The sequence below is a fragment of the Leuresthes tenuis genome, unplaced genomic scaffold, assembly GCF_036924035.1.
Source record: "Leuresthes tenuis unplaced genomic scaffold, fLeuTen1.0.hap1 SCAF_19, whole genome shotgun sequence".
NCBI classification, from domain to species: domain Eukaryota; kingdom Metazoa; phylum Chordata; class Actinopteri; order Atheriniformes; family Atherinopsidae; genus Leuresthes; species Leuresthes tenuis.
Window position 1 is genome coordinate 32,171,808 of NW_027325373.1, and position 17,522 is coordinate 32,189,329.

At 41.9% G+C, this 17,522-nt stretch overlaps 1 pseudogene; it reads left to right on the forward strand.

Annotated features, from left to right (window-relative positions):
• Positions 1-11,005: 11,005 nt before the first annotated feature.
• On the forward strand, positions 11,006-13,880 carry LOC140276757 (uncharacterized; annotated as a pseudogene).
• The last annotated feature ends 3,642 nt before the right edge of the window (positions 13,881-17,522 follow it).

Here is a 17,522-nt window from a genome sequence, read left to right on the forward strand (position 1 = left end):
TTTTTCTTCCACAAACCTCAACTTCCTACAACGCTGACCTCTTTTACCTTGGTCTCCTTGCACTAATTCAATTACAGCAGCCACTAGAAAAGGCAATTATAATTAACACTGATTAATGAGGTGAAGTCAGAGGATACATCAGTGATCGAGTGATTGGACAACATTAGTCGGGGACAATTACGACGAATCACACCCACGTTTCTCGGAGGAGGAATCAGCACTCGGTCTGCAGAAGGTGAAGGCCAGAGGTTTATGATCTGGTAAACACAATTCAAATGAAGACAAAATCATCCTGCTTCCCATCACAACCAGCAGGAATGGTTGTGTGTATGTGACTCAAATCAAGGCGAGTTTTCTGGTACATTAAACAGCAGAAGTGGACACTTTTTAGGCAATAAAAATAACTAAAAATCAGTAAGATTGAGGAACATACAGATCAATAGAAATTGATAGTGGTGGAATTCACAGAGAATAAAACCAGGAGATAAAAGATTAGTTATATTCTTTAAAATTAAGATTTAATCTGCAGTCGGAGCAGTGACCAAATTAATAAATGCTTTATTATGAACATGTTATGACAAAAAACAAAGAAAACAAAAACTAAGACAAACAAATAACAGTCCTATTCACTTAATGTGCTCAAAAAGGAGCAGGAAGAAGCACATGCTTACTCAATCCCACTCATTCTTTATAATTGATAACAATCATCACTCTTAACTCCTGTTTAATTTAGTCACATATGCCAACTACAGTTAGCTTCATATTTCTAATTAAATGAACCTTGTTATATTTTATGAAATTATATGCACTGGGTACATACACAAATACACATCTTTATATACACTTATACACACACATACTAGGGATGTAACAATATGGAAATTTTGATATCTCGATTATAGTGACCAAATTCTCACGGTTAACGATATTATCACAATATTCTCAATTGCTGTACAAATGTCCAAAAAACACATACATTGAAATCATTTCATGAAATCTTGTGCTTTTCTTGCATACTAAAACATTAGAAGTCAAAATCTTATCAAAATTAAACTTTCACATTAAAAGGGAAAGCAACTGGCACAGAAACAGAGTTTATTATATAACTCACTGTCAATATCAACTCTATAGTATTTAGTTTCTTGCCATGGACTCTTGCACATCATTAGGTTCATCCTCGTCACCTGTTTTTGTTCCCAGCTGCACTCCATCACCAATCACCTCCCTAAGTATTTAGTTTCCAGGTTTCCCCAGTCATAGTACCAGATCCTCACCTTTCACCACCATTCATGTTGTCAGGTTGGTCACGGCGAGTCATTGAGAATTTAGTAATCATTGTAATCATGTTTTTTTCATAGTTCATATCAGGTCTTGTGTTTTGTTAAGTGTTATGGAATTCCGGCTAAGCAGCGCTTTTTGTTTGTGTTTAAAAAGAAATCAAGTTTTGCTTTATATCTGCAGCCGGGTCCTAACTCTTGCCAAGCCACACCACACCTTACCTCGCCGTGACACTCTATTCTATTCTATAACAACTCAATGCTATTATGAATATCACCAAATGTTCTTCCTAACGTTAATGAACATGTTTTCATTATTTTATGCCGCCTTACATTGTGTTGGCTCTGCTCAGTGGCGCAGACAAAGCCGACAGTAGACTGGCCATTTAATTTGGAGACACTTAGCAACACAGCTGCTAACACGGCTAGTCGCTGCTCAGCTAGTAGCTCCAAAGTGTCCCAAAACAAAAAACGGAAAACGTTGTTGCATTTTAGGAGGATAGATACTGCTTGAAACTTTAGTATACATCATTGACAAGTTACACAATCTTCCTAAAGCCGATGTCCCTCACATGATGTATTTAAACCAAATGTGAACAGAGCTAAGCAGTGAGAACTTCCATTCCTTGCTTACATAGGTGTTCGCTCCTCCCTGCTCCCCCGCTGAAAGTCACACCAAAACTCTCCACTCAGTTCTGCTCCCCACTCACCAAAAAAAAAAAAAAAAAAGTGTTCTGCTCCGGTGAAATCGTTCCACGCTCGCTCAAATTTTAAAGAAGGAAAAATTCATCCGGGGACACACTGCATGGCGTACGTGTAGGGGGTTTGTTACGTGACACAACGAATGATTGTTGAAGGCACAGGGGAATTCTGGGTGGATTTGTGCATGCCCTTGACTCGTGGTGTGAGCGGTATCGGAGCAGCACTGGAGCGGCATGGGGCAATCGCTCCGGCCATTTGATAAAAACTCGCTACACGCTCCGACTATATTTTGCACACTCTGCGCCGTTCACATGCTCTGATTTGAACTGACGTTCTTTTACCTGGCATTGGCTGTAAAGCTGTGGGTGATGCTCACAGCGATGGGCCAGTAGATTTGTAGTGTTACTGCCTTTCGCAGCAACTTTTTCTTGCATGTTCTGTAGAGAGGATAATTGTCCTCCACCAGTTGTTGTCCCTCTGCATTCTTAAAAAAACCAAAATATGCCCAGACCTCGGATTTCGTCCTTTTAGTGGGGTGGAAAATGTTTTGCATGCTGTCAGCGCATGCTTTTATTGTCGATGCCTACATTACAAGCCACTATTCACGCGAGACTTGGATGAGGCTGTTATTATATATCCCGATAATCCAGCGAGATAATGAGATTAATTCAAACATAAACGGTAATCTTTATCACGTAAAATGTCACCGCGATTTATCGTACTACCGGTAACCGTTACATACCAAATACATAACCAGACAATAAGTGTAAGTTTTTAGTAATAACACCCAATCAAATACAAACACTGAGATGTTTTAACTCCCCCTCATAATTGTAAACCCCTTATCTTTAAAAAAATATTCACAGCTTTATACATAATTTGATCAAAGGTCATGAAAGTACCTTCATACCAAACTCATCTCGGTCTAATCTGGGCCATTTTGAACACTTATGGTTGTGTTAAGGCATTAACCATAAGTGTTCTGATGGGGCCCAGGAGATGGGATTTGGGCTAGATATCTGGTGGATCTGTGGCATAGAGTCAGTGGTTTAATTTGAAGACAAATGTGGGCCAAAATGAAACTGAAAATATGAGTCAAAGACAAAAAAATTAAACAAAATACAAAGACTTTCTTCCTTTTTATAGAGACAGAAGGATAGTTTTGTTCATGAAGATGAGAGTCAAAGCTGTTAATTGCTGCTTCATTTTCAATGCTAGAAAACAAAACGTAATGTATCTTATTGCATTTCTGCTCATGTACATCAGCCTAAATGTTACGCACTGAGAGATGTAGTCAGATTACCTGTAACCAGGAGTATGTAGCTGCCTCACAGCAGCAGCTGTAGGGGCTTAATTAAAACATTATGTGTGTACATGATCTCCAGCTGGATGCATTCAAACAGATTCTACATCCTCTGACTTACATCTGTTTTTCAGCTGACCTGACGGCAGCAACTTCTTCAAGCTGCTTTCATCGTCTCAGCTTCATCAGCTCACACAGACCGATATCACATCCACACAGCAGGGAAAAGCTGGTCTGTCCAGTCATATCTGCATCTGAACAGTGGATGTCATTTCCAGTTACACACAGCTTTGCTCACTTAATGAAGGTGTAATTATATCGAAACATTTAGATTCTACTGGGGAGTCCTATGCTGATTTAATATTCTTTGTATCCCATCATGCAGGCTAAATCAAATCTTTTTAAAACTGAATCTGAAATTAAATCAAGTGAAATCAAATTTGAGCCCTCAATTTATGCTTCTTTTGAGTAAGTGTATTATATGTAGTTTCTTAGTTTGATTCTTTGCTGAAAGTGGGGTTGTGTGTGGTGGTTAATCACAGCATATGACTCAAAACTAAAGAACAATCATGGACAGAATCAGCAGCAATCACCAAGACAAAGTTAGCTGAAGTCTGATGTTTTTTTTTCCCTGGACAACTCCTGAATGTGCAGAACATAGGAACAGCTGTGTCACTATGACTGTGTCTGTTCCAACGTCACACATGTTAGCACAGGGTGACGGTACAATAATAAGACCACCAGACTAAATTTTTTAATATGAATGTTTTAGATGATTTGAGTGAACAAACGACTGATTCTTCTATTTTGACACAAGATGGTGTATGTATAAGAGTCTTCTCATATAAATATTTAGGCACATGGCTTGATGATAAGCTTACTTTTAACGTTTTCCTGGTTAAAAACTGTTTCCCATTTGCAGCCAGAATGAAAACAGGAAAACAGTACTATTCCTTTTTGTCTGTGCCAGACTCTTGTGATATTATCTATATCCAGCATCTTCATCCTGACTAATAAAACTGGATTCAACATATCATGATGCATTACACTGTGTAACAAATGCAGGCTCATGAACTCACAGCTGCACTTTGTATAACTCTTTATTACAAAGACATTGCAGGTAAATTACCTGCTTACATTTCCAGCTTTCTGTCATATCACACCACCCGATATGATACCAGATCTGAAGCTAAACGTCCTTTAAATGTTCCTCAGCTCCACTCCGAGCTATAAAACTACCTTCTCCTTCTGTGCTCCTTATGAATAAGCTTCAAAATATCTTCATTTTACAAACACTTCTCTCTTTACATATTTATAAAGGTGTTTTAAAACTGAGTTGAAGGAATTAGTCTTATAACAAGAAGCCCTAGAAGACAAGATCTTGTATCTCAATGGGACTTTCCTGGCTAAACAAAGGAAATAAATAAATAAAACTGAGAGGCTGCACACTGATACTGATAAGCAGCCTTACACCCTGTTGTTACAGTGCAGAATAAACACCATTAATGTTTGCTTTTTAACCACATAATCAATTCAATTCAGTTTTATATATATATAGCGCCAAGTTACAACAAATGTCATCTTAAGGCACTTAAATAATGTAGTCCAATTCAAGCCAACTGCAGTTCAATTCATTATAATCATAATCCATCCATCCATCCATTTTCTATACCGACAGTCCGTTAATCAGGTAGCGGGTGGGCTGGAGCCTATCCCAGCAGTCATCGGGCGAAAGGCGGGGTTAATCATAATCCAATCAAATCCAATTAATTAATTTCAAAATATCGGGGACAGTGCCTCTGGACTGGCAGATCAGGGTGGTGGTCCCCCTCTTTAAAAAGGGGACTGGAGGGTGTGGTCCAACTATAGGGGTATCACACTCCTCAGCCTCCCTGGTAAGGTCTATTCGGGGGTACTGGAGAGGAGGATCCGTTGGATAATCGAGCCTCGGATTCAGGAGGTGCAGTGTGGCTTTCGTCCGTGGAACAGTGGACCAGCTCTATACCCTCGGCAGGATCCTGGAGGGTGCATGGGAGTTCGCCCAACCAGTCTACATGTGTTTTGTGGACTTTTAGAAAGCGTTCGACCGTGTTCCTCGTGGAGTCCTGTGGGGGGTGCTCCGGGAATATGGAGTGCCGGACCCCTTGATAGGGGCCGTTCGGTCTCTGTGTGACCAGTGTCAGAGTTTGGTCCGCATTGCCGGCAGTAAGTCGGACACGTTTCCGGTGAGAGTTGGACTCCGTCAGGGCTGCCCTTTGTCACCGATTCTGTTCCTAACTTTTATGGACAGAATTTCTAGGCGGAGCCAGGGCATTGAGGGTGTCCGATTTGGCGACCTCAGAATCGGGTCTCTGCTTTTTGTGGATGATGTGGTTCTGTTAGCGTCGTCAGGTCGTGACCTTCAGCTCTCACTGGAGCGATTCGCAGCCGAGTGTGAAGCGGCTGGGATGAGAATCAGCACCTCCAAATCCGAGATTATGGTTCTCAGCCGGAAAAGGGTGGAATGCTCTCTCCGGGTCGGGAATGAGATCCTTCCCCAAGTGGAGGAGTTCAAGTATCTCGGGGTCTTGTTCACGAGTGAGGGACGAATGGAGCGTGAGATTGATGGGCAGATCGGTGCGGCGTCTGCAGTATTGCAGGCTCTGCACCGACCCGTCGTTGTGAAGAAGGAGCTGAGCCAGAAGGCGAAGCTCTCTATTTACTGGTCAATCTACGTTCCCATCCTCAGCTATGGTCACGAGTTGTGGGTAGTGACCGAAAGAACAAGATCGCGAATACAAGCGGCCGAAATGGGTTTCCTCCGCAGGGTGTCTGGGCTCTCCCTTAGAGATAGGGTGAGAAGCTCAGTCATCTGGGAGGGGCTCGGAGTAGAACCGCTGCTCCTCCGCATTGAGAGGAGTCAGATGAGGTGGCTGGACGCCTCCCTGGGGAGGTGTTCCGGGCACATCCCACTGGGAGGAGACCCCGGGGAAGACCCAGGACACGTTGGAGAGACTATGTCTCTCGGCTGGCATGGGACGCCTCGGGGTCCCCCCGGAAGAGCTGGAGGAAGTGGCCAGGGACAGGGACGTCTGGGTTTCTCTGCTCAAGCTGCTGCCCCCGCGACCCGACCCCCGGATAAGTGGCAGATGATGGATGGATGGATGGATAATTTCAAAATAAATCCAACTGATTCTTACAGAGCCAATTCAAAAACAATTTCCTAGCTAAGGAAAACAACAGATTACACCAAAACCTCTCTTCAGCCCAATCTCCCGTCCTGAGCATGTATGGAAGCGAATCGTACCCATAATTCAAATTAAAACACATTTGCAGAAATGCTTTTTCATTTTAAGAATGTGGCTGCATTATTTGACTCATAAATTAAATTAGTAATAAATCATCCTATTTGCATTTTAATTTTCTTCTTCAAGAGTGCTCAATCTTTCACTTAATTAAAATGAAAAAGAAATAGACATTTGAGATTTTAATTTGAATTATGGGTAAGATTTGCTTCCATAAGCATGCCTGAGGCGACTGTGGAGAGAAACGACTCCCTTTTAACAGGAACAAACCTCTGGCAGAACCAGGAAGGGAGGCCATCGTCCCGACCAGCTGGGGTTTGAGAAGACAGAATAGAGGGTACAACAAACATCATAACACCATTCAAAGGATACCTGTAGAGACAGGAAAACGCAGTATTAATGACTGTGGCAAGCCCAGCTACTCTAGTGAGGGAGTCAAAGTTAAAAGACCAACAACGGCACCCTGGGAATTTTGCCCAGGGAATATTCCTTCATTAGAACGTGATTAGAAACTATTACAATTACCACCTTAAGAATTTTTACTTAGAACGGGAAACGTTTTCCATCCAGGAATGAATTTTATTCACCAAGTTAAAAACAAGTAGTCAAAACTGCTAAAACTATTGCAGAGCCTTACCAGTGGGGAGGCAAGTTAAGGGATAAAATACATCACCAATCACCCCACAGCACACAGCTAAGCAAACCAAAACTTGAGGTGCAAAACACGCAGCACATTGGAAGGAGGCGCCGCCACCAGAGAAGCCCCGACAACCATCACTGGGAGCTCAGCCTCTGAAACAAGGAGGCACTTTGTAAAAATAGGATAACAGAGAGGGGAACACCGTGGGGATCAACAGCTAAGACGAGGCTTCCCGCCAACAGTGAAACAGAAATGTAAACAAAATAATATGTTAACTAATTTAAGATAAATCACATAAAATAACAGGCAATCTGTTACATAGACAATTGGTTGCTAGGATAGAATATATTTCTCTTTCCAAAGGTTTAAATCATATCACCCGCCCTCACAAAATGCAAGCATGTTCACGCCACAGCGCCCGTCACCTGTTGCGGTAACAGTGCTCCGACTACATACAGGTCAGCTGCATAACCAGGAAGTCTTGCACTCTGCCAGAGAGTAGCGTTGAGTGATTGAGCAAAACCGCACAAAGTCAGATTGTTACAACAAACCCAAATAATAAAGTCTGAAGGCTAACATGGAAAAAATAATAAGTGCAAAGCACGAAGAATGAATGGATGGATGAAGGAATGAATGAAGGAGGTAGGGCAAAACAGTGGCGTTCCTGCAGCCTAAACCACAGCAGTGTGAGCAGTGGTCACGTCCCACGTCTCAAGTAGATTACAAAAGAAAATCTGGTCAATTTTTTTCTCATTGGCTCCTCCTACAGTTGTGGGATTTAACACTGCTGTCATAAAACAACAAATCTCCTGAGCCAATAAGTCAAGCAACCGTAAAGAGAAACAGAGAGGTGAACTGTGGTATCTCACCACTCGGAATGTGACTAACAAAAGTCATTGTATTTCAGAACGGGTCAGAAACACATAGTTTTAACATTCACAAACTTCTATAGTGTTGTTGTGGTATGAAGTAATTATGCTCCTCTCCTCTGGAACGGCCTTCCTGACAACAGTTGGGAGTGTTGATACTTCTAAGAGCAAACTTAAGGCTTTTGGTGAAATCTTATTCATTATAATACACAACTATATTTTATACTACATTTTCTTGCGTTTGAGTCTGTGTGAGTGTGATATGTGAGTTGCTGGGTTGGGAACTTGGGTGGGTATTGGATGTGTAAGGTGGTGTGGTGGTTTTCTTTATTTTTCAAACTATTTTGTACAAAAAGGGGTTTAATTACCTCCAACAATACTTTCTGTCTTGTGTTTTTTAATGTTTCATAAGTTCTTACCTTAGTCAGCCTCCCCTCCACCTTTGTTCTGTCTCTCTCTTATTCTACACACACACACACACACACACACATGCACACACATCGCTCTACAATTAATGATCACCTCTGTGATGAGGCAACAGTGGTAATTATGAGGGTTTATTTAGCAAAGCACAGGTCAAATAGGGGCAGTCAGATAGACAAAAATATAACAGGAAAGGAAGAGGCAAAGCAGCTGAATCTGAAAAAAAGTCCAAATAATGAAATAATCTGGAGATAAAGCAACAGAAAAAAACAGCAAAAGACAGAGATCGCATACAATACACAACCGACTACAAGTGAGTGATTACAAAAGAGGTTTGAATGGGAGTAAAACAAGCAGAGGTATGTACAGAACTCAGGATTTCATATTATACACAGGAAGAAACAAAATGTCCAAAAGAACCAACACTCTCCAGGTACCAAATTAAGTTAGTAAAGAACATAATTTAGAAATTCAAACAAGAGCAAGTTGAGACAGTATGAAAAGATGTAAAAAATGAAAACATACAGCATAAATCCAAGCAGATGCGTATTTTTCTCTCTCTGTAACCTAATTTAACTTATAAATACACATCAGTTTCTGCATTGCCTATAACATAAAATGAAAAACAAAGTTGTCATGGGTGCAATTTTGGATAGGTAATGAGATTAGAAAACAAATAAATAGATCAAAATAATTATGTTATTTTAGGCAGGTGATGTCAACAGGTGAATGTAATCCAAGATGGGCAGAAAACTCCAGTTTGTCAACAAATATGTGAGAAAACCATCAAACCGCTGAAAAACTGAAGCTGATTTTTTATTCCTTCTAATTTCAGATTATTTCTTTGAGCTATCTATTTCCAACTTCCTGGCCCTACACCTCCAAATCTGTGGGAATATGATTTGCTCTTCTTTCCAAACTCTGATCACTCGTGCATAAAAGTGCTTCATTCATGCTTCATCTCTTTTCTGTTATTTTCCGCTGATCCTCTGGTCTTTGTGCAATGTGTATCTTGTTGAATTTCTTCTATTATGACAACTTTTGGAAACAAAGTTTAATATTAAACCCATAAAACAAGATTTAATGCTTTTACAGTCACACAGTATGTTATTTTTCTATAATTATGTGAGCAGTGACAGTTCATCCATTTAAAAACATATTTTTTCTTCTTCTGCTGTTTTATGCTCACACACACACACACCTTCACGAAAAGCCCACCTTTGCAGCAGAACATGCGACACGTTGGTCGGGTAACAAAGCTCTAGGCTGTAATTGGGGACTTTGCCAGTCCCTCCACCGAGCTGACACCGATTTAATTTCATTTCATTTCGACTCCACTCCACAGAGACGTTTAGATAACGTTAATTAGGCTTTCTCTTTTAACTTTAACACGACTCTTGTGTTCCTGCAGCATTCCTGCAAAGCCAGCCCACCTGTCTGTCCCCGTATCTCACTAATCATCCCTTTGCTTCCTGTTTGTCTTGTGGTTTGATCATCTGCCTGACCATGTGTCCATCGCCTGCTTGAATGTGCATTATTTTTCACCTTTATCTCAACCCTGATAGCAGCTTTTTTGCTCACACACATAAATATTTTCTGACACACACAGTCTAGGTGGTAGTTATGGATACAGTCCAGCTTTTAAATCTGCTTCTGAGAGCCCAGGACTGATGCCGTGACTGCTATATAATTATAGCTGACAGGCGAGAGGCAGACAATAAAAGCAATAGCTGCACTGTGGCTTTTATCTGTGAATTCTCAAAATACATCCACTGGATCACTGGAGTCGTCCATGGCTTGAGCTCTCACAGAGCTCTCAGACCTTTATTTTGGAGAGTCAAGATGGTTGTTTGGTTAAATTGCAGCTATTCAGGTGTAAAATTCATGTTTCCAATGCGTCCTATTACATTAGGATTAAAAAGAGTAAAGGAGGGTGAGGAGTCTGTTTAGCTGCAGATAATGAGGTCTTCAACCTTTGAGCTCCACTCTGGACTACACAGTAAACAGTGTGTAACCATTAAGTCACGAAATATTACAGAAACTAGAGCACATCTCTGTTATCAACTTGCTTTCCAGGGTGAGACATTCAACGATCAAACTCAATATTTGTTGTCAACTGAGACTGAACCTAGAAGCCAAATTTAAGAATAAAAGATTGGTTTGTTGCCTAGTAGCCTCGGTTGGGCCATCGCAAAGCAATCAGAGTATTCAGGAGCTGTGAACGGGCGGTCACTCTCCTCTCTGAAAACACTTGCTGGTTCACTCTCGGTGGGCGGTCTCAGCCTAGTGCAATTAACCAACACATGAACGGCTGTGCACAACATAAAGTAAGGGGTGGCGCCTGAAGCGTCAGCCATTCTCGGGTAAAGACATTCTCGGGTAAAGACATTCTCGGGTAAAGACTAGCGTGTCTACCTGCGCGTGTCCACCGAGCAAGGCCACTGAACAAGGCAAACCTGTCCTACTTGCCTCATCCATGTCGCTCTGGCCTCACCACCTGCTTTAAAATGTGCCTCAATCTCATTCCTGTTGTCTCCGGCTCACACAGAAGGTTTCACACAACCAAACACCACCGCAACCTTAACAACCTCCGCTCTCTAAAGCCCACTTCACTCTGTGACACACCCTTGTCTGTGGGGTTGTGGAATTGCCAATCGGCGGTAAACAAAGCAGATTTCATTATGGCTTATGCTAATCACCTGTCTCTTGACGTCCTGGCTCTCACTGAAACGTGGATTAAGCCTGAAAACACAGCTACCCCGGCTGCACTTTCGACCAACCACTCATTCTCCCATACCTCTCGTACATCTGGGAGAGGTGGTGGAACGGGCATGCTCATTTCCAACAAATGGAAATACACCCAACTGCTACCTGAAGCTAAATATAATACCTTTGAATACCACGCCATCTTGGTAACTGCACCGGTCAAAACCTATATGATTGTCGTATATCGCCCACCAGGACAACTCGGTGACTTTCTAAATGAACTCGACACCTTGCTCTCTTCTATCTTGGAGCATGACTGTCCCACAATTGTCCTTGGTGACATGAACATCCACCTTGACAGTCCTAACTCTTCTGATTTTCTGTCACTAATGCACTCGTTTGAGCTACAACTCCTCAGCAGTCCTCCGACCCATAAAGCTGGCAAAGTGCTCGATCTCGTTTTCTCAAGAAACTGTGCCACAGAGGCCCTATCTGTCACACCTCTGCAGTTCTCTGACCACTATTTCATTCAGTTCAGAGTGAGTCTCCCGAGAAGACCATCTGCTTCTACCCCTATGGTTTCCTTCCGCCACAATCTCCACAACCTGTCGCCCACCCGCTTCTCCTCCGTTGTTGCCTCCGCTCTTCCAACCTCCAGCACATTATCCTCCCTTCAGGTTAATGATGCCACGGAGTCCCTTTGCTCTACTCTGAGCGTATCTCTGGATAGTCTGTGTCCTCTATCCACCAAACCCTCCCGATCCTCCCAGTTTCACCCCTGGCTCAATGATACTCTCCGAGCGTTGCGCACCAATCTCAGAGCTGCCGAAAGGAAATGGCAAAAGTCAAAAGATCCGGCAGATCTAGCTAAATTCCAGGTGCTACTGTCATCATTCGCATCCAGTGTCACTGATGCAAAAAAGTCTTTCTACATCAACAAGATTCATAGTACTACTAACACCCGGAAACTTTTTTCCACCTTCAAAACTCTACTTAATCCTCCGCCACCTGCTACCAGTCTAACAGCAGACACCTTCGCCTCATTTTTTACTGACAAAGTGGCAGCTATAAGCAAACAGTTTACCAAACCTGTTCCCACAAAATCTGCATGCAGAAGTCCTACTGCATCATTTTCCTCATTTACCCCTCTGACTCAGAGCAGTGTGTCTAAACTTCTCACATGTAGCCGTCCTACTACATGCCCGCTGGACCCCGTTCCTACTAATCTTCTCCAATCCATTGCTCCTACTGTAACTGCAGCAGTCACTCATGTGATTAATGCTTCACTGACATCGGGCACATTTCCTACCACTTTCAAACAAGCTCAGGTTACACCGCTGCTCAAGAAACTCATGTGGAGAATTATCAGCCGGTCTCTCTCCTCCCGTTTCTGTCTAAAATCATTGAAAGGGCAGTCTTTAAGCAGGTCAACGATTACCTCTCTCATAACAACCTCCTTGACCCAAACCAATCTGGGTTTAAAAATGGACACTCCACCGAGACGGCTCTGTTAGCTGTGACACAAGCCTTAAAAGAAGCCAGAGCGACAGCTAAGTCCTCTGTACTTATCCTGCTGGACTTATCGGCTGCATTTGACACTCTCAACCACAGTATTATTTTGTCCATGTTCTCAAGCATGGGCATCACAGGGAGAGCACACTCCTGGTTTGAATCGTACCTCACTGGTCGGTCCTTCAAAATATCCTGGCTTGGTCACACTTCTGCAGCGCACCACCTTGCCACAGGGTTCCCCCAAGGCTCAGTACTGGGACCTCTTCTCTTTGCCATATACACCAACTCACTGGGACAGATCATCCGATCACATGGCTTCTCATACCAATGTTATGCTGATGATACCCAGCTCTATCTGTCATTCCCACCTGATGACCACACGGTCTCAGCACGAATCTCAGACTGTCTCTCTGACAATCAGCATGGATTAAAGCCCATCATCTCCAACTTAACCTCCCAAAAACTGAACTGCTTGTCTTCCCAGCCAAACCAACCATACAACACAGCATCTGCATCCAAACCGAATCCCTATCTCTTGCTCCATCAAAGGTTGCTAGAAACTTGGGTGTCATGATTGATGACCAACTAACCTTCAAAGATCACGTTACCTCGGTTGCTCGTTCATGCCGCTTTGCATTACTAAACATAAGAAAGATCAGAACATACCTGACCCAACATGCCACCCAGCTCCTGGTGCAGGCCATGGTCATCTCCCGCCTTGACTACTTCAACGCTCTCCTAACTGGTCTCCCAGCCTGTACTATGAAACCTCTGCAGATGATCCAGAACGCAGCGGCGCGTCTGGTCTTCAATCAGCCTAAAAGAGCACACGTCACCCCTCTGTTCATTGAACTCCACTGGCTACCCTTAGCCGCCCGCATCAAATTCAAGTCACTGATGTTAGCCTACAAAGTGCTTAATGGAACGGCTCCCATCTACTTGAATGCTTTTGCAAAGGCTTATGTCACAACTCGGTCCCTCCGTTCATCCCAGGATTGTCGTCTAGCAGTGCCTACACCACGCCTAAGACAATCCAAACTCTTTTCATGTGTCGTCCCACGATGGTGGAATGACCTACCGAGCGCTACCAGAACAGGGGCGTCCCTGTCTATCTTCAAGAAGCTCGTGAAAACCCAGCTCTTCAGAGAGCATCTCCCATCCTAGCACTTACCATGTACTTCCCTACCCCCTCTATCTCTGCACTTTATCTTTCTGCACTTCTTTCTATGCCTACACCCTATCTCTACTCTGTCACCTCTGACATAGTCAGACTAGTGGGTTCCTTCTATGTAGTTTATTGTTAGCTTTATATAGCTTGTTAAATCTTCATTTGTAAGTCGCTTTGGATAAAAGCGTCTGCTAAATACATAAACATAAACATAAACATTAAAAGTTTTCTGGCTTATCTGCAGAGCTATAATGATGTAATATCACCATAAACGTCATACAAAGCTAATGAAAAAGAGGTATATGTAAATTTCAGTGTTTTTATCCTGTATCTCACAATCTCTCACTTTAACCCTTTTAAATTTACTCTGGACAACTCCTGAAGCTGCATTCTTGTCACAAGTCTTTTTCTTCTAATTTTTTTAAATATTTTAGTTCATTTGAGCAAATCAGCTGTTAACTGATGTATCATAGTCTTCTCTTATAAATATTTAGGCATATGGCTTGATGATAAGCTTACTTTTAATGTTCATGGTAAAAAAAAAGCTTCTTCCTACATTTTTTTCCTTGTTAAAAAACAAAAACAGTACTGTTTCTTTTTGTCTGTGATATTATCTATATGCATTATCTTTATCCGGACTAAAAAAAACTGGATTCAACATATCATGATGAGTGATAACACTGTAACAAATGCAGGCTCATGAACTCACCGCTGCACTTTGTATAACTCTTTATTACAAAGACATTGCAGATAACAATGCTTACATTTCCAGCCTTCTGTCATATCACACCACCTGGTATGATACCAGATCTGAAGCTAAATGTATTTCTAAATGTTCCTCAGCTCCACTCCGAGCTATAAAACCACCTTCTCCTTCTGTGCTCCTTATGAATAAGCTTCAAAATATCTTCATCTTACAAACACTCCCCTCTTTACAGATTGATAAAGATGTTTTAAAACCGAGTTGAAGGAATTAGTCTTATCATCAAAAGTCCGAGAAGACAATATCTTGTATCTCAATGAGACTTTCCTGGCTAAACAAAGGAAATAAATAAATAAAACTGAGAGGCTGCACACTGATACTGATAAGCAGCCTTACACCCTGTTGTTACAGTGCAGAATAAACACCATTAATGTTTGCTTTTTAACCACATAATTATGCAGTATTGATGAGTAATTCAAACTTTTCAGACTACTTAAAGGTTCCATAGTATGTTTTTTCTAAGTTTTTTGGCTTATCTGCAGAGTTAAAATGAAGTAATATCACCATAAACTTCATCCAAAGCTAATAACAAAAAGAGGTATACGCAAATTTCAGTGTTTTTATCCTGTAGCTTAAAATATCCCAGCTCGAATGTGCACAATATCCACTGCAATCCTTTTAAAGTTCCTTTTTGGTTTTGTTTTTTGCTCTTTGGAACTCCTTAAATTTTGGGATATAACACCACAAATCTCTGGATGAGCCCTGCACATATACAGGAAGTTGCATGAAAACAGGTACAGCGCTGCCCTGAATGTACAAACTTCCTCTCAACCACTTTGTTTTCAGAGCAGTCTGTGTCAGGATCCTTGTTTTTTTTGTGTGTTTTGCTTTCTATGTTTGAGTTATTTCCAGTTTTATTTTCATTAGTCTGCCAGTCCTTTTAGTTTGTAGATCTTTTGCTTTGTATCTTTGATTTTCTGTCTTGCCTTGGCAGCACCTTTTGTTTTGTTAAAAAAAATCCTGTTCTCAGTTCCAACCTTCTCGGTGGTCCTACTCAAATCCTCACCGTCTGATCCAAAAGTGGTGACATTGGTAGGGTTTAGGAGACTTGTGTTGTTTCATGAACCAGTGTGTTATGATGACTCCATTCCTCTTTATCATCAGGAGGTAACAGAATATTTATGTCAGAAGTTCTGTTGGCAAGGTTAGAACGAGCGCCATCTTCGCTAGATCCAACACTCTCATGTAAACGCAGAGGCGGCACCTATTCCATCATTAACCAACAAGATAGTGGTGCAGTTTGATGTCAAAAGATCAAATGGTTGCTCAGATATGGCCTCACGTCCTTGTTTGGCGTGTTATCGCTGAGTTTGATTGGCTGCTATGGGCAAACGGAAGTGAATTTAAAAATACCAGGTGATAGCTCTTGTGAGGCTTGGTCTGAAAATTCTATGTGTCAGGTCCCGTGGAAATCAGACAATCTGGGTGACCTGTAATGCGTTTTGAAGGTTTTTGATATAATTCAAATTGGCGGAAAATCCAAGATGGCGCGAATGACATCATAGGGTGTGTTGACCTTGTACATATCCAGGGATTCCAACGGTACAACGGTATCATTTGTGAAATTTGGACAAACAGGTCAAAAGATATGAGCAAAAACTCATTTTTGCTAAATATAGCGCCCCCTATAGGTTAAACGTCACCAAAATTCTTGGGCCTCTTAGATAACAAGTCTTGAGTCTGTGTTATAGTGATGTGTCGGTCGCGAACGATTCGTTCGATATTAACTAATCTTTTATATGACTCGGGAGTAACGAGTAGTCTCAGTGAGTGATTCGTTCGTTTTCACGCAGTACCCTTCTTCCCCATATGACAGGCGACTGCTGCATAAACTCAGTCAGCACGACAGGAAACAGAAATGATTAATTCATTCCCATGCAGTACCCTCTCTCGCCACATGGCAGGCGGCAGCTGCATAAGCTCAGTCAGCAGGACAGGAAAGAGTTTTGATTCGTTCCTCACACAGGAAACAGTTTTGATTCGTTCACGAGTCAACTCCTCGGGTTACTGCTCCTTGCACAGGAAACAGTATTGATTCGTTCACGAGTCAACTCCTCGGGTTACTGCTCCTCGCACAGGAAATAGTTTTGATTCGTTCACGAGTCAACTCCTCAGGTTACTGCTCCTCGCACAGGAAATAGTTTTGATTCGTTCACGAGTCAACTCCTCAGGTTACTGCTCCTCGCACAGGAAACAGTTTTGATTCGTTCACGAGTCAACTCCTCAGGTTACTGCTCCTCGCACAGGAAATAGTTTTGATTCGTTCACGAGTCAACTCCTCAGGTTACTGCTCCTCGCACAGGAAACAGTTTTGATTCGTTCACGAGTCAACTCAGCACAAAGACAAAGCAAGGCAAGTGTGATATTTGGAGAAGTTTCTCAATTGTCCGTGAATCTCTTTATCAATAGCCTATAAAATGTTTTCTCCTGCGGGACGGGAGAAGACACAAAATCAATGCATTTCTTTTATTGTGCGGGCATAAATTCTCAAAGTTTTGCGGCTGCGGGCAGGAATGTAAGAGACACGTTGCGGTGGTAATGGTCAGAAATTCAGTGGGAGCGGGGTGAAGAAAACAGTCCCGCACAGGACGCTACTGTAGACAGAGAAACGAAGGAGGAAATGAATGATGTCTGATTTGTGATGTTCATTCACTTGTCATGAAATCATAATTAATTAGTGGTCTTCGGTTCTTGTAGATATGTATAGTGTTGTGTGTAAATAGATAAATGATAATGTAATAATGTGAATAGATACTGAAAATTATATCAACATATTGATTTTGTGTTATACTCTACCATAAAATAATATAATAATAATAAGAAGAAGAAGAAGAAGAAGACACAATAAATGCACTATTTAACATTTTAGGGACCT